We start from the raw sequence: 19,755 nt of genomic DNA on the forward strand, positions 1-19,755 counted from the left end.
CCAGTATGTTAAGGCAGTGCCGAAGGTAATGTAGACAGTAATGCAAACTGTAAACCTTTATATATCTATAATAAAATACAGGGATCACTGCGAGCCGTAGCTCTCATTTACAGTACAGTAATCACAGCAAGGTAGGAAATAAAAGGCACTGAATCACAGGTTTCATTTACAGTACACTAATCACAGTGCTGTGAGGAGGTGGTGACTTGTCCAGGGTGTACGCCGCCTTCCGCCTGATTGTAGCTGAGATAGGCACCAGCGCCCCCCGGGACCCCAAAGGGAATATGCGTCAGATAATGGATGGATGGATAATCACAGTGTGGATGCAGAAATGTAAGAGCAATGTAGGAATTAAAAGGTTGATGGTGTGGGTGCAGCAAGTGCAAGGTGATAATGTAGCGGTTAAAGGGGAACATTATCACCAAACCTATGTAAGCGTCAATATATACCTTGATGTTGCAGAAAAAAAGACCATATTTTTTTTAACCGATCTCCGAACTCTAAATGGGTGAATTTTGGCGAATTAAACGTCTTTCTATTATTTGCTCTCGGAGCGATGATGTCAAAACCTGACGTCACCTAGGTAGTCAACGCCATTTTCTCAAAGACATTACACACACAAAGTCAAATCAGCTCTGTTATTTTCCGTTTTTTTCGACTGTTTTCTGGTACCTTGGAGACATCATGCCTCGTCGGTGTGTTGTCGGAGGGTGTAACAACACGATCAGGGACGGATTCAATTTGCTTTATGTAGAATGTGCATGGATTAGCACGGCATGCTAATCGATGCTAACATGCTATTTAGGTTAGCTGTATGTACATATTGCATCGTTATGCCTCATTTGTAGCTATATTTGCATCCAGCCTTTCCTTCCATCCACATTTAATGCTAAACAAACACATACCAATCGACGGATTTAAGTTGCTCCAGTGTCAAGAGATGCGAAAGCCCCTCATTTGGTCCGCACATTTTACCGGCGATGCTACGACAGACATGGCACAGAGATGAATGGAAACCCTGCGACACTCAAAGAAGATGCATTTCCAACGATGAAGTCAACGAAATCACAAAGGTGAGTTTTGTTGATGTTATTGACTTATGTGCTAGTCAGACATATTTGGTCGCGGCATGACTGCCAGCTAATCGATGCTAACATGCTATTTAGGCTAGCTGTATGTACATTTGTAGCTGTATTTGCAGCCAGCGTTTCCCTACACCCACATTTAATGCCAAACAAACACTTACCAGTCGACGGATTTAAGTTGCTCCAGTGTCAATGCGAAAGTCCCAATTGTTTGGTCTGCACATCTTACCGGCGATGCTACGACAGACATGGCACAGAGATGAATGGATACCCTGCGGCACTCAAAGCAGATGCATTTCAAACGATAAAGTCAACGAAATCACAAAGGTGAATTTGGTTGATGTTATTGACTTATGTGCTAGTCAGACATATTTGGTCGCGGCATGACTGCCAGCTAATCGATGATAACATGCTATTTAGGCTAGCTGTATGTACATTTGTAGCTGTATTTGCAGCCAGCGTTTCCCTACACCCACATTTAATGCCAAACAAACACTTACCAGTCGACTGATTTAAGTTGCTCCAGTGTCAATGCGAAAGTCCCAATCGTTTGGTCTGCACATCTTACCGGCGATGCTACGACAGACATGGCACAGAGATGAATGGATACCCTGCGGCACTCAAAGCAGATGCATTTCCAACGATAAAGTCAACGAAATCACAAAGGTGAGTTTTGTTGATGTTATTGACTTATGTGCTAATCAGACATATTTGGTCGCGGCATGACTGCCAGCTAATCGATGCTAACATGCTATTTAGGCTAGCTGTATGTACATTTGTAGCTGTATTTGCATCCAGCGTTTCCCTCCACCCACATTTAATGCCAAACAAACTTTACCAATCGACGGATTTAAGTTGCTCAGTGTCAATGCGAAAGTCCCGATTGTTTGGTCTGCACATTTTACTGGCGATGCTGAGGCAGACATGGCCGAATAGCGTCAATAGCTATTCACTCAATAGCTTCAGTTTCTTCTTCAATTTCGTTTTCACTATCTGCCTCCATACTCCAACCATCCGTTTCAATACATGCGTAATCTGTTGAATCGCTTTAGCCGCTGAAATCCGAGTCTGAATCCGAGCTAATGTCACTATATCTTGCTGTGCTATCAGCCATGTTGTTTGTATTGGCATCACTGGATGACATCACAGGAAAGGGGATGGTGGCTTCGCAGATAGCGAAAATCAGGCACTTAAAAGCCTTTTTTCGGGATATTCCGGGATGGGTAAAATTTTGAAAAAAAATAGGAAAAATAAAATAAGCCACTGGGAACTGATTTTTATTGGTTTTAACCCTTCTGAAATTGTGATAATGTTCCCCTTTAAAGGTGCAGTTAGCTGACTTCAATGGGAAATACCAAACGTTTAAAGTATAACAAACAAACCTTTCAAAATAAGTGATCGCTGCAAACGTGTGCGTTCTTCCACTCTGCCTTCCTGGACTGGAGTGTTTGCCCTCTTTCTCGCATTTTTCAAACAAGTTTGATATATTTTGCCATTCTCAGTTACCCCTCAAAGAACTCTGGCAAAACTTGTATCCTTTTTGTGATTTGAACGGTTCTAACAGCCTAAAACAATGCTTGCATAAGGCATATTTATTTGAGAAAAGCAAAATATGTTGCCCGGAAAGCAATGATAAAGCCACTCACTGGCCCACTACTTCAGGCCTCACATAGTTAACGAGCTGAACGTGACGCCATGTGAACACAACCTATTATTTTTTTCAGTGATCCAACAAATAGCATGTTGTAATTTAGGGCTCATAAAATGTTTATACTACTATATTAATGAATAAATAATAACATTTATTTGTGACTACATGAAGCACAGACATACTTATTTTAAAAATAGGGTATTTTCTTCAGGTTCTAACAACTCAAAACAACCAAATTTTCTCCTGGTACATGCATGCAAAATAGCACGTCAACATTTTGTTGTGAAATGCATGCAGTTTGTTGACAAAAGTGACTTAGTTTATCCTGTACTAGGTATTGGATTTTTCCGTCTATAGTTGGAAATACGTATTTTTTATCTCTGTTAAAAGTATTAAAAAAAAATGTTGATAATGGTTTTTGATAATCCAGTGGTAAAAACTATGATTTTCCATTAAAATTATTAACTTAATAATCAAAGCTACGTAGCGAACCAACTCTACGGGCAGGTCTCAAAATATACGGGAAACATCAATCATGATCGGTTGGTTTGTGTACAAGAAAATCAATGATTGGTTGATTGGTTTATTATGATGAGTCACGATTGGTTAAGATTAGGACAAAACATTACGGACAGGCCAATCGGAGGCAAGATAGGGCAGGTCATCGAACCAGGATGCGCACATCCCAAATTACAACGGGAGAGACTGAGAAGAAAAGAGGGAATATTCAAGCGGGCGATTATATATTAAAAACAATTAATGCAGTGGTTCTTAACCTGCATTAATTGTTTTTAATATATAGTATAAATATAATATAATGTAAAAAAAAACAAAAAAACAATTAATGCAGTGGTTCTTAACCTTAGGTTGATTGGCAACACTAAATTGGCTCTAGTGTGTGAATGTGAGTGTGAATGTTGTCTGTCTATCTGTGTTGGTCCTGCGATGAGGTGGCGACTCGTCCAGGGTGTACCCCGCATTCCGCCCGATTGTAGCTGAGATAGGCGCCAGCGCCCCCCGCGACCCCAAAAGGGAATAAGCGGTAGAAAATGGATGGATGGATGGATGGGTTCTTAACCTGGGTTCGATCAAACCCTAGGGGTTCGGTGAGTCGGCCTCAGGGGTTCGGCAGAGGTCAAAAAACACCCGACTCATCGTGTAAATACAAACTTCTCCCTATCGGCGTATTACGGACATGGCAACAGCTGACTGATTTGCAGGTGTGTAATTTGTTGTAAGTTTATCCACTGTGTTGCTTTTGTTGTTTGAACAAGGTGATGTTCATAGAATATGTTCCCCTAGTGTCCAAATCATTTTAAATTTGACATGATCTATGGTCTGAATTATGGTTTTATTATTTTTTGTTCGTTTTTGGACTCTTTTAGTTCCTGTTTGCGATCCCTTGTTTTGTTTGGTTACCATGCCGACTTATGATCATTCTGTCATGACGGGGGTGTCGCAGCTTACTGCAAGGTTTGTTCTCCCGGGACGCAAACAGACTATTCCGGACAAGGCTTGCAGGTAGGAACATGTTTATCAACTCGATAAATCTTGGCAGGGCATGAGGTAAAAAAACAAAAACTATGGCGTGGAACAAACACAAAACTGTGGCATCAAACAAATAAACATAAACTATGGCTCCGAACAAACACGAAACTGTGGCAAAAAGTAAACAAGACTTACGAACCGTGGTATCGCATGAAAACAAGCAATGACACCAGGCCGACTGACTGGCAAAGACAGGCTTAAATAAGGGTCTTGATTAGAAAAGGGTGCGCAGTCCGAACACCAGAGGCAGGTGAAAATCATAATTCGGCATGGTAACCAAACAAAAAAGGGAGCGCAAACAGGAACTAAAAGTCCAAAAAATAACAAAAACATAATCTAGACCACAGATCATGACAAAATTAAGTCTTTGTTACTTAAAATATGTTCTCAATACTAAAGTTTTACCAAAAACATATAACTTTGTCTTGAATTTGAAAAAAAAAAAAAAATTCACTAATGAAGGGTTCGGTGAATGCGCATATGAAACTGGTGGGGTTCGGTACCTCCAACAAGGTTAAGAACCACTGAACTAATGGAAGATGGCAGAGTTTTTCTTTTCCTTATATTCCTTATATTATATTTTTCTTTTAGCGATGTAGACAATGTCCAGGAAACCCACAGTGTGTCTGCTTGGCCACATTTGGACAAATACATGCGTCTGGATAAAACAATGTCCAAAACATTAATTGTAGTTGTTTACCATGTAAGCCCGAATATAAACTGCTCTGGACATGGAAGACGTGAAATACACATTTAAGAACGCACATGATTGTGGCAGACGTGATGACTTTTGCTACATTTAATTTTCATTGGTGTTTTAGAACAAGACATTAACTGACATTTTGTTCCTTATTTGTACTGTTTATATTTTGACATTGAATAGTTGAATCATGTTGAAACATAGACAACATGACTGCAATATATTTGTTATTTCATGCTATCGATCATGAATGGTTATTCATATGAAGGAAGTTAGCTGTTCTGACAGTCTTTAACCCAGTCTTTCATGATGGCATAGGAAACATGGCATAGTTCCCATTTGCAGCAAGAGTGCATTCTTATACACTTTGCGTCCTTTCACATCCCAAAATCCTTTGTGCACTCACCTCTGAAATTATTGTACAGTCAGATGTTCAGTAGTTTATATTTCCAAGTAAATGTACAAACCCCGTTTCCATATGAGTTGGGAAATTGTGTTGGATGTAAATATAAACGGAATACAATGATTTGCAAATCCTTTTCAACCCATGTTCAGTTGAATATGCTACAAAGACAACATATTTGATGTTCAAACTGATAAACATTTTTTTTTTGCAAATAATCATTAACTTTAGAATTTGATGCCAGCAACACCTGACAAAGAAGTTGGGAGAGGAGGCAATAAATACTGATAAAGTTGAGGAATGCTCATTAAACACTTATTTGGAACATCCCTCAGGTGTGCAGGCTGATTGGGAACAGGTGGGTGCCATGATTGGGTATAAAAACAGCTTCCCAAAAAATGCGCAGTCTTTCACAAGAAAGGATAGGTTGAGGTACACCCCTTTGTCCACAACTGGGTTAGCAAATAGTCAAACAGTTTAAGAACAACATTTCTCAAAGTGCAATTGAAAGAAATTTTGGGATTTCAACATCTACGGCCCATAATATCATCAAAAGGTTCAGAGAATCTGGAGAAATCAGTCCACGTAAGCGGCATGGCCGGAAACCAACATTGAATGACCGTGACCTTCGATCCCTCAGACGGCACTGTATCAAAAACCGACATCAATCTCTAAAGGACATCACCACATGGGCTCAGGAACACTTCAGAAAACCACTGTCACTAAATACAATGTGATGCTACAATCTGTAGGTGCAAGTTAAAGCTCTGCTATGCAAAGCAAAAGCCATTTATCAACAACATCCAGAAACGCCGCCAGCTTCTCTGGGCCCGAGATCATCTAATATGGACTGATGCAAAGTGGAAAAGTGTTCTGTGGTCTGACGAGTCCACATTTCAAATTATTTTTGGAACTATTCGACATTGTGTCATCCGGACCAAAGGGGAAACGAACCATCCAGATTGTTATCGACGCAAAGTAAAAAAAAACAGCATCTGTGATGGTATGTGGATGCATTAGTGCCCAAGGCATGGGTAACTTACACATCTGTGAAGGCACCATTAATGTTGAAAGGTACATACAGGTTTTAGAACAACATATGCTGCCATCTAAGCACCGTCTTGTTCATGGATGCCCCTGTTTATTTCAGCAAGACAATGCCAAGCCACATTCAGCACGTTTTACAAAGAGTGTGGGTATTTTTCTGGCCCACCTGCAGTCCAGACCTGTCTCCCGTTGAAAATGTGTGGCGCATTATGAAGCGTAAAATACGACAGCGGAGACCCCGGACTGTTGAACGACTGAAGCTCTACATAAAACAAGAATGGGAAAGAATTCCACTTTCCAAGCTTCAACAATTAGTTTCCTCAGTTCCCAAACATTTATTGAGTGTTGTTAAAAGAAAAGGTGATGTAATACAGTAGTGAACATGCCCTTTCCCAACTACTTTGGCACGTGTTGCAGCCATGATATACTCAATTAATTAGAATATCATGGGCGGTGGGGGGGGCAAAAATAAATATCCATAATCCAACTTTGGGAAGTTGACATTGTTTTCTTATTATATTTGTAATATCATTCTATGTTTGTATTCGTGTAGGCCTATTAACAAGACCTCACATCATATTAATAGCCGAGTGCGGACCGGAACACACGTCACTGAACTTATAACCAATAGGAATCATTCCGCTGTGAAAGGGCGTTGGTGAGCCGGTTGCAGTCGCAGACCACGCTGTCTCACACTACAAAGGAACCATAGACAAGGAACGCCTCCTGAAAACTTGTTCCCCGCGATGTTATGGGTCACGTGATATTGTGGCGACACTGACGTCGGCTTAGAAGTCGAACACAATTTTTCAACTCCTAACGTATCACGTTAGGTAGCCAGATGCAGCGAACAAGTCCAATTAACTACTCAATTAGAGGCGGAGAGAATCGCAGCCATTGTCAACACCGTTTACAGTGCCAGCGACAAAAGGAATCAAAAGGAGGGAGTCTCACAGCAAAGTGCATGTTGTCAGAAAGGTAGGATTTTTGTTATCATTATTCAGATGGTTAAAGGGGAACATTATCACCAGACCTATGTAAGCGTCAATATATACCTTGATGTTGCAGAAAAAAAGACCATATGTTTTTTAACCGATTTCCGAACTCTAAAAGGGTGAATTTGGCGATTTAAATGCCATTCAATTGTTCGCTTGTCGGAGCAATGACCTTTTACCCGTGACGTCACATCGTGAAGCGACCCGCCATTTTCTCAAACACATTACACACACAAAGTAAAATCAGCTCTGTTATTTTCCGTTTTTTCGACTGTTTTCCAGTACCTTGGAGACATCATGCCTCGTCGGTGTGTTGTCGGAGGGTGTAACAACACGAACAGGGACGGTTTCAAGTTGCACCAGTGGTCAAAAGATGCGAAAGTCCCTCGTTTGTTCTGCACACTGTACCAACGACAGCTATGCTACGACAGAGATGGCAAGAATGTGTGGATATCCTGCGACACTCAAAGCAGATGCACTTCCAACGATAAAGTCAACGAAATCACAAAGGTGAGTTTTGTTGATGTTATTAACTTATGTGGAGTGTGCTAATCAGACATATTTGGTCACAGCATGACTGCAAGCTAATCGATGCTAACATGCTATTTAGGCTAGCTGTATGTACATATTGCATCATTATGCCTCATTTGTAGCTATATTTGCATCCAGCCTTTCCCTCCACCCACATTTAATGCCAAACAAACACATACCAATCGTTGGTAAGAAGGCGATCGCCGAATTCGTCCGCGCTTCCTCCCGTGCCGCTGTCCGTCGTGATATGGCTCAAAAGCTTCTGTTTCTTCTTTAATTTCGTTTTCGGTACCTGCCTCCACACTCCGACCATCCGTTTCAATACATGCGTAATCTGTTGAATCGCTTACAGCGCTGAAATCCGAGTCTGAATCCGAGCTAATGTCGCTATACCTTTCTGTGCTAACCGCCATGTTTGTTTCTGTGTGGTCACGCTGTGACGTCACAGGATAATGGACTGGTGGATATAACGACGGTTAAATCAGGCACTTTGAAGCCGTTTTTCGGGATATTGTGTGATGGGTAAAATTTTGAGAAAAACTTTGAAAAATAAAATAAGCCACTGGGAACTGATTTTTATTGGTTCTAACCCTTCAGAAATTGTGATAATGTTCCCCTTTAAGAACCCATCATTATGAAGTGATGGCCATAGTAAACAACAGACTCCTAACCCTCACTTATGCAACAATCCTACCGGACCTCAACTACTTACGCCAAATCTTCTTTTGACCACGAAGTCTTCAGTAATACTACCACCACCACCAGGAGACTCTGTAAAGGAGGACCTGTACCTTCGTAAAAGGTGGCGTCAAGTACCTAGCAAGTGAGTTTTGGCCCAGATGAAGGAAATAATACTTGTTAGGCCTACAACAAAGAACAAAATGGCAGAAAACAATGAGAAATGTATTTTTAGACTTTGTAATCATACAATATAGCATGGCACCCAGAAACGACTGGAAACTTGCTAAGGTCCTGCAGCATATCCAAGTGAAGATGGATGCGTGTGCAAGGTGCAACTGGTAATCGGTGACTCTACATTAGATGACCGCGTAAAGAGAATCAGTAAACCAGTATTCTTGGATAGACCTATCCACAAGACTGTCACATTATTAAAAGCAGAATGGAATACATACTAGATCACAAGTTATCATAAGTTAAGAAATGACACAAAAAATATGTTCCCCTCTAACATAGTTTACATCAATATAATACATTAAAATAATTTACTGCACAATTACCTACTTAGTGGCCTAGTAGTTCGAATGTCCGCTCTGAAATCGGTAGGTTGGGAGTTCAAACCCCAGCCGAGTCCTACAGTTGTGATCAAAATTATTCAACCCCCACACAATTTTGGTGTTTTAGCAAGTGGGACATTCATTCCGTATTTTGTTTGTAGTCATATCAAATAAAGTTGCATTAAATAGACAAATGCAACTCGAATTACAACATTATATTTTGTAACATACCAAACAGTGTCATTTCTCTTAATATCTCATTGACAACATTTTTAAACCCCTTGAAGATCATAACTCTTAAGAACAGAATTTGAATAAGGTCTTTTCAATCAGCTGTTGAAAACACCTGTAGATGTGATTAGAACCATAACGAGCAACAATTAAACTGACTGAAAAAGGCTGTGACGCTCAGCTTCTTGTAGATGGTCAATGGTGTATTTGCAACATGGTGAAGTCCAGGGAGTGGTCAAAGAAGTCAAGAGAGGAGGTAATTTCTCTTCATAAGAAAGGATATGGATATAAGAAAACAGCAAAGACATTAGCCATTCGAAGAGACACAGTTGGGAGCATCATTCGCAAGTTTAAAACTAAAGGCACAGTGGAAACACTACCTGGGCGTGGTAGTAAGAGGATGCTGTGTGCAACTGCTGTCCGGTATTTGAAGCGTACAGTGGTGAAAAACCCCCCGGGTAACAGCTGAGGAACTACAACAGAACATTGCAGAGGGGGGGGCAGGTATGCCAAAAATCATCTGGACAAACCCCAAAGGTTTGGGGAATCTGTTCTATGGGGTGATGAGACAAAACTGGAACTCTTTGGGCCTATGAATCAACGTTATGTCTGGAGGAGAAAAAAATTAAGCTTACAAAGATAAGAACACCTTTCCTATTGTTAAGCATGGTGGCGGGTCAATCATGCTCTGGGGCTGTTTCTCTGCCTCAGGTACCGGGAATCTCCAGCGCGTTCAAGGCATAATGAATTCTATTTCCTACCAGGATATATTAGCTGCAAATGTCATGAAGTCAGTGACGAAGCTGAGGCTTGGGAGACGTTGGACCTTCCAACAGGACAACGATCCTAAGCATACCTCCAAATCAACATCAGAGTGGTTGCAGAAGAAAGGCTGGAAGACTCTGGAGTGGCCTTCACAGTCGCCAGACCTAAATCCTATAGAAAACCTGTGGTGGGACTTGAAGAAGGCAGTTGCAGCACGCAAGCCCAAGAATATGAATAACTGGAGGCCTTTGCCCAAGAGGAATGGGCTAAATTACCTGTAGATCGTTGCAAGAAGCTTGTGTCCGGTTATGTATCACGTTTGAAGGATGTAATTACTGCCAAAGGGTGTTCTACTAAGTACTAAAGATGCATGTAACTAGGGGGTTGAATAATTTTGTCAATGAGATATTAAGAAAAATGTCCTTTTTTGGTATTTTGTAAAATACAGTGTTACGGTTCAAGTTGCATTTGTCTATTTGACACATCTTTATTTGATATGACTATAAACAAAATACGGAATAAATGTCCAACTTGCTAAAACACCAAAATTGTGTGGGGGTTGAATAATTTTGATCACAACTGTACCAAAGACTATAAAAATGGGACCCATTATCTCCCTTCTTGGCACTCAGCCTCAAGGGTTGGAATTGAGGGTTAAATCACCAAAAATGATTCCCGGGCGCGGCAAAGCTGCTGCCCACTGCTCCCCTCACCTCCCAGTTGGTGAACAAGGGGATGGGTCAAATGCAGAGGACAAATTTCACCACACCTAGTGTGTGTGTGACAATCATAAGTACTTTAACTTAGGTAAAGTTTCTCACACACACACTAGGTGTGGGAAAATTTGTCGTCTGCGTCACAAGTGATTTGGTGGGAGTGTAGCTGCTGTTAGAGGCAACTCAAACATTTATTAATCATCCATCCATCCATTTTCTCAGGGTTGCGGAGGGTGCCGGAGCCTATCCCAGCTGCACTCGGGTAGAAGGCGGGGTACATATTGTTATTAAAATAAATTAAATTGCAACTATAACATTTAATTTAATAAATAATAATTGTGCAGTAAATTAATGTTAATGTATTATATTGATGTAAAATATGTTAGAGCGAATCATATTTTTGGTGTCATTTCTTAACTTTAGGGAGAGCGGGGAAAATAGGTGTGAATGTCTGGCGCATTTAGAGAAGTTGTCACAAGTGTACCCAAAGTTTGAGGTAATTAAGTAGTATTCAAAATGTGTGTTGTTTCAGGGAAAGTGTATTCAGTTTTTGTGTTTAATTTCCTCAATTCTGACAGCAGCTTTGTAAAAGAGAAGTTCAAAATAAATGTCTGGTAAACACCAATAATTATTTGAGCTTGGTAGAAACTCGAGGGTAAAAATTCACAATATTTACCGGTAAACCATCCTCTTCAACACCTTTAACCATATTTTCTTTTATCATAGGACGACATTTATTAATTTTAGGTTTATATCATTAATAGTTTAACAATTTGGTTGTAGTAGGTAGGGAACAAGACGAATAGACAAGTCTGGATTAGCTATCCATTTTAGTGAGCAAAATCCTTCCAAAGATGTGTCCCGCTGAAGACATCTGTTTAGGACTGATGTACAGTGATCGATACGGTTTTCGAAGTTGACCTTATCTGCTCTGATCTTTTTTTTACATATGAGAATGCCTTAATAGTTCACCTCATTTTTCAATTTGATATTGTGAAATGTTGTGCTTGGAGAATCATGTAATGTATTTCACACTTGTTCATGTTCAAGTAGAGCCCAGAAGCTTTAGAAAACAAATCAATAGCTGTAGGGCCAAAAGGATTTGATGATTTTTTTTTTTTTCAAAGTGTAGTGTCATCGGCCAGTTGACTTATCAATATCTAATTTCCCATCATTTGAATGTCTTATATGAAAATAGCTAACATTTTGGTCACCTTTATAAATAGTAAAGATGAACTTCCACAGCTTTGTCTTATTCCTATTTTGACATCAAATCTTGGATATTAGTCCCTTTAGTCTCTAGACTCTCATCGAGCCAAACTATTAATATCCATGTACAACGTTGTAATTGTAGCAACACATTTGTGCCGAAAAAAATACTTCAAGGTTTGTAGAATAAATGGATGTTCAACACAGTTAAATTGTCACAATTTAACAAGCTGGCGGACCCAAAAGCAGACAAGAGAGGCACTGGCAGATAAAAAGTCTAAAGCAGGGGTGTCAAACTCATTTTATATCGGGAGCCACATGGAGAAAAATATACTCCTAAGTGGGCCGGACTGGTAAAATCACAGCACGATAACTTCATAATAACAAAACTTCAGATTGTTTTCTTCGTTTAAAAATAAAACAAGCACAATCTGAAGATGTACAAATCATAATGTTGGAGTTTTTTTACACTTACATGTTACAGTTTATAGTTTTCTATCTATTTGTACTTTCTGAATAAATTATGTGATAATAATCATCAGTTAACACATTGGTGTTAATTTCCCAGCTGTCAAGATTAAAAAAAAAAAAAAATCTAATTACACAATTTTATTTATGTAGTTCGCTCGTTTTCCTCAACTGATGTACTAACATCCATTCATCCAACCATTTCCTACCGCTTGTCCATTTCTGGAGCCTAACATCATGTTGTGGTTTTTTTAATATATATATATATATATATATATATATATATATATTTTTTTTTTTTTTTTTTTTTTTAACATATGAAGCATCATCTACAAAGATACAAAAAAATGCTATTTTGACATCTAGTGGACACATTTAGAAAAGCAGTTTCTTTCATTCAAAAATTTGGGCTTATTTTTTATACTTAGCAAACTCATCCCGAGGGCTGGATAAAACCTGTTCTAGGGCCTGATCTGGCCCGTGGGCTTTACGTTTGACACCCCTGGTCTAAAGGTTTTGATTCAGCCACACGAGGGATGAGGGCAAGGCGTCGCCAGTTGGAGTGGAGGTGTCAGGCAGGTAGGCAGGATTAAAGGAGGTCGGCACTGGAGGTAGAGGAAAAAAATGGTGAGTCGACAAACAAGCTTCCAGGAGCAAAGGCACAAACAAAAGATCAACAAGATCATCAAAATTCTGCAAGAACTGGCAAGAAGCGTTACCACTTGGAGAGCTGTGAAACAATCTGGCAGCGTCACGTGAGGAGGCCAGAGCTTTTTTGGAGTGGAGGTGATTAGCCGATGGCAGGCACGTGAGTGGGCTGATTAGCACCAGGTGTGCCAGACTGGGAAGCCAGGAACCCAAACTCCGCCCACACATGACCACACCCAGATGGACGACACAGACACACAAGACACTGCAGGGACTGTGTGACACAAATACTTTTTAAAAATCTAAAAGTAACATGAGACTTTCGCTGTTGATGATATCTTTATAGTCCGTAAAGTATAATACTAGCCTGATGTTATTTTGTATTGAAGGTCATTTTAGGAAACCTGACTGTTTCCTCGGTAACACTAGAAATTCCTTTTTTTAATGTTGAAACCATAGTGCCTGAAATAATTGACAATCCTTTTATATTTGCCAGGTTTAAGTATTAAGGTTATTAGACTTTGCTTCATGTGTGTACCTATTTTTTGTTTTTGTGTGTACATTGATAATGGTTTATATACAATGTGCTTTAATTACTTCCAAAATAATTGACAAAGGTTAGCAGTAAACCCGCCATTGTGAGGACATTTCATAATAACCAAATCTAATTCCTCTGTTTTAAGTTCTGTCTCAAAAAAGTATTTTAAAGAGTCAATAATGATTTATTTGTGGTATACATTTTTTTTTTTTTCTGAAAGAAAAAAAAAAGGTATTATGGGCATGTGAAGTGAAAAGAACAACTTGGAATAAAATGAGAAAATCTATTTTTGGATGTTTTTCACAACTTTGTATTCTTTTCTGGTTATCAATGAACTTTTTATAGCATTTCTCTGTTGGCTACTCTTCTCCAACTTACTAAAGTAGGAATAATGTTTTCCCTTCCTCAATCCATTTAAAGGCCTACTGAAATCCACTACTACCGACCACGCTGTCTGATAGTTTATATATCAATGATGAAATATTAACATTGCAACACATGCCAATACGGCCTTTTTAGTTTACTAAATTGCAATTTTAAATTTCCCGCGAGTTTCTTGTTGAAAACGTCGCGGAATGATGACGTGTGCGCGTGACGTCACAGACTGTCAGGAAATATTAGCGCTGCACCACTAGCGGCTAAAAGTCGTCTGCTTTAATCGCATAATTACACAGTATTCTGGACATCTGTGTTGCTGAATCTTTTGCAATTTGTTCATTTAATAATGGAGACTATAAAGAACAATGCTGTTGGTGGAAAGCGGTGGATTGCAGCTGCCTTTAGCACCGAGACACAGCCGGTGTTTCTTTGTTTGTTGTGAAGCAGAGCGGTCAAGCGAACATGTTTTCTCTACGTCAACCAGCATATTTTTGGATGGGAAAATTGTGATATATATCTTACCGGAGACATCATTGGATTATTCGTCGTCCTGCAGCCGCTGTCAAAAAAGGCAGTGTGAGCTTGGCTCCTCGGCTTCTCTCTGAGACACTGAGTGTTCACCGCAGCCATCCGACCTCAAGCTATGCCTTTACAATTTTTACAATCTCACTAAAACACTATTAAAACAATAAGCAGATAAGGGATCTTCCAGAATTATCCTAGTAAATGTGTCTAAATACATCTGAAACACCCCACTGCCGCCGCCCAGAGCCGTCACTTTTTTTTTCTTTTTCTAGTCCTTCACTATCAATATCATCATCCACAAATCTTTCATCCTCGCTCCAATTAATGGGGAAATGGTCGCTTTCTCGGTCCGAATTGCTCTTACTGCTGGTGGCTCCCATTATAAACAATGTGAATATGTGTGGAGCCCTGCAAGTCGAGACGTCACGCGCATATACTTCCGGTAAATGCAGGGCTTTTTTTTATTACCGACCAAAAGTTGCGAACTTTATCGTCAATGTTTTCTACTAAATCCTTTCAGCAAAAATATGGCAATATCGCGAAATAATCAAGTTTGACACATAGAATGGACCTGCTATTCCCGTTTAAATAAGAAAATCTCATTTCAGTAGGCCTTTAACATGCGACCTCATAAAGACCCTGTCTGCTTTTTCCAGATGAAGTTTATCCAGCTCAGATTGTAATTCTATTAATTTGTTACTTTCTAAAGTATTACCACTAATATCAACACACACTTCGCTTACTTTCTGGAGCAAATTAAGTTCTAAATTAGATTAATTTAGTTAAATTAATAGGCGCCAGCGCCCCCCGCGACCCCAAAAAGGAATAAGCGGTAGAAAAGGATGGATGGACGGACTATAGTCATTCTCCAATTATTTACTGAATTTAATAGTAAATTTCCTCATTTTGAATTTATTGAAATCCAATTCATCAATTTAATCTTAAATTGAATAACCGTCTTTAATACAATTTAATTAAGTTTTTCATTGTATTGCAATAATTGTTAATTTTTCTTGTATGCGGAAACTCTTAACGGAAGTGTAGGCCAGAATATGTGCCTGATTAAAATAGCAACACATTCCAAAACTAAAGCCTTTAAGGATTCAGAAAGAGGCCTGAAAGTGATCGATATCTGTTGTTGTAAAATGTCCGTAGTTTGTAGACAAATGTGAGTTTTTCTGTTGGTTTCTATATCCACATTAACCACTCTTGTTCACGTTAAAGTCTTAGCGGAAGTAGAAGCTCAAATATGGGGGTTTTGGATTGCCAACAAGTGGAAGCTTCCGGAAGGAGAGACGCGGAACTACCAAACATTTGGAGTGAATTTGGCGGCGGCGAGAGTATCTAAATCTATTTTGGCGGTTGAGCATAAGCTGTTTTGTGACTGGATCGAGATGGAAGGGGATAGTGACGGGATGTATGAGGATAGTATGGAAATGGATAGGACTAGAGTGGAGAGAGGAAAGAAGAGGAGAGGAGGGAGTGAAGGAAAGGCGAGTACTAAAAGAGTGCATGAAGACTATGAAGAGGTTGATAAGAGGAAAAGGGTTATGATGGATGAATATAAGATAATTTATACATTTAAATCAAACCAAGATATGAATGACATTAGTTTGATGACACTGGTTAAGGGATTAAAGAAGGACATTGGAGAGGTGGAGATAGCGAAGGTGCTCAGGGACGGACGGCTGTTGATTAAATGCAAAAATGGAGAGCAAAATAACAAAGCAATGCGATTGCAAAAACTGTGCAACAAAATAATAAAGGAAAAAATCGAAGTGGGAGAACGAAAGTGGGCAAGAGGAGTCGTGACAGGAATCCCAAGAGGAGAAAATTTAGATCTGAAAAAAGAAATAAAAGGAGGAACTGTCACTATGATGAAAAGAATGATGGCATTTAGGAACGGTGAAAAGACTGAGAGCGAATCCGTGCTAGTGCAATTTGCAGAGGAGGTCCTACCAGAGAGAATCATGATTGGGTATCTAAGCTTCTATGTTAGAGCTTACGTGCCACCCCCAGTACGTTGTTTCAAGTGCCAACGCTATGGGCACATAGCTAGTGTGTGTCATGCTAAGATGAGATGTGGAAGGTGTGGAGGAGAGCATGAATATGGACAATGTGGAGAAAATGAACAGGTCAAGTGTTGTAATTGTGGCGGGAATCACACAGCAGCGTATGGGGGCTGCATCATAAGAAAACAGGCAACAGAAGTACAGCAAATCAGAGTTGAAAGAAATATTACATACGCAGAGGCAGTTAAAATAAGAAATCAAGAAAGTGCAGAACAGGACAGAAGTGAAAATAGTTCAAGAAATAAAAAACAAGAGGCAGCAAATACAGGAATTTCCATGGACAAACTAGTTGTATTCCTGGCTTATGTAATAAATTGTACAGAACAGGCTAGAAACAAGACTGAGAAAATCAAAATAATTGTCAAAGCAGCAGCAAAGTTTTTAAATTTAAAAGAACTATCCTGGGAACAGGTGCAAGGTGAGCTACAGAGAGTAGACGAGACCGAGTCATGTTACCACAATCCAACGCCATGTTAATTGTTCAGTGGAATGCCAGAAGTTTGATAGAAAACGGACAGGAATTAAAGGGATATATTAATAATATGAAAAATAAACCACATATAATATGTATTCAAGAAACATGGCTGAAGCCAAAATTAAACTTTATAATAAAAGGATATATAACGATACGTAAGGTTAGGAATGATGGGCAAGGAGGAGGATGTGCCATATTTATTAAGGAAGGTATGCATTATTCAATATTTAAAGTAAAACAAGAACTAGAGATAGTAGGAGTAGAAGTATGGAATAATAAAGAAAGATACAAAGTATTAAACTTCTATAATCCATGCAAGAAATTAGAAATTCACCAACTAGAAACAATAATGGAGCATTGGAGTGGCAATATTATTTGGTGTGGTGACTTTAATGCACATAGCACAATGTGGGGGGAAAGGGATGACTGGAATGGGGATACATTGGAAGCACTTTTGGAGGAAAAAGAACTGGTGTGTGTGAATAATGGTTCGGGAACAAGGTTAGATGTCGTCACGGGTAAAGAAACAGCAATAGATTTAACACTAGTGTCACAAGGGTTAGCAGGAAAGGTGGAGTGGGAAGTAAATAAATACAGCACAATGGGAAGTGATCACTATCCAATCTTCATTCACATAAACATAAATCATAGGACAGAAAGCACTAGGATAGAAGGAAGATGGAAGTATAATCATGGTGACTGGGGGAAATTTAGGGAAATTACCGACATAACTTTAAAGGAAGTAGATATAAATCAAGATATTGAACAATTAAATACAGATATTACAAAGTGCATAATAGAAGCAGCCGAACAGAGCATACCAAGGAATAGTATAGGGAGAAGAAGGAAGATAGTGCCGTGGTGGACACAAGAGTGTACAGATGCAATACAAGAACGGAATAGAGCATTTAGAATATTGAGAAGAACACATAATTTCCAAGACATGATCCAATATAAAAGGCATCAAGCTAGAGTAAGGTATGTTATTAAAAAAACAAGAAAACACCATTGGAGAACTTTTTGTGAAACACTAAATAGAACTACTCCTTTAAGCCAAGTGCGGGGAATGATCAAGAGAATGTCAGGGGTCAGAAACGAACATAAAAATCACGTGATGAAAGATGGAATGCGGAGTGTGGTAGGAAATAAAGAAAAAGCAGAACTTTTAGCAAAAACCTTTGTTAAAGTGCACAGTAATGATAATTTGAGAAATGTAGAAAAACAAAAGAGAGAAGAAACAATTAGTTTAAATATTGAGGAAATGAAGGAACACAATGATAATAGTTTTATCAACACTATGGATATGACATTTTCTTTGGATGAAATGGTTCGAATTTTAAAAAAAGTTAAAAATACGACGCCAGGGAAAGACCTGGTGAGTTATCAAATGATCAAAAATTTAGGTAGCATCGGCAAAGAAGTGGTCTTGAAATTATATAATAGGATATATGAAGAAGGAAAATTACCAGATGAGTGGAAAACAGCTGTAATAATTCCAATATGCAAGCCAGGGAAAGATCCGGAAGAGGCAGGAAATTATAGGCCGATAGCATTGACCTCAAATTTGGGCAAAGTAATGGAAAAAATGATTAATGAAAGATTAATATATTATTTAGAGTCAAAAGAAATTATAAAAAACTACCAAAGTGGTTTTCGCAAAGCAAGAAGAACAAATGACCCAACAGTGCAGCTGGAAGAGGAAATTAGAAAGGGACAAATAAATAAAGAAAGTATAATTGCGGTATTTTTTGACATAGAGAAAGCGTATGATATGTTGTGGAAACAGGGGTTGCTGATGAAACTAAATAGGATTGGGATTAGAGGAAGAATGTACAGATGGATAAAAGACTTTTTAACAAGTAGAACATTATTAGTAAAAATAGAGAATGAATATAGCAGAGAATACAAAGTGGAAAATGGGATCCCACAAGGGAGTATAATAAGTCCAGTACTATTTTCCATCATGATAAATGAAGTTTTTAGTGAAGTGGAAGGGTTAGTGGAGGTGGCATTGTTTGCTGATGATGGAGTGATGTGGAAGAGAGGTAGAAATACAAATCATATAGAAAAGAAGATTCAAAAAGCGGTAAATAATGTTCAAGACTGGCGGACGGCTTGGGGTTTAAGATTCTCTGTTGGAAAGACAAAAGTCATAAATTTTACGAAGAGGAAAGTACAAAACAAGCTCCAAATAAAACTCTATGGAGAAAACATAGAAGAGGTACAAGTATTTAAATATTTAGGAATATGGTTTGATAAAAATATTAACTGGTCAACCCACATCAGCAAGATAGTGGAGAAAAGTAAAAAGGTGTTAAATATAATGAGGGCTTTAAGGGGTAAAGATTGGGGGGCTGATAGGTTGACATTGAAAACAATATATATCACTTTAATTCGATTTGTTATCGACTACGGATGCATTATTTATCGATCTGCTTCAAAAACTCTACTTGAGGAAATAGACCGGATCCAGTCGCAGGCGTTAAGATTATGTTGTGGAGCTACTAAATCTACTCCAGTGGCAGCATTACAAGT

Source organism: Nerophis ophidion, linkage group LG04, assembly GCF_033978795.1.
Source record: "Nerophis ophidion isolate RoL-2023_Sa linkage group LG04, RoL_Noph_v1.0, whole genome shotgun sequence".
NCBI lineage: Eukaryota > Metazoa > Chordata > Actinopteri > Syngnathiformes > Syngnathidae > Nerophis > Nerophis ophidion.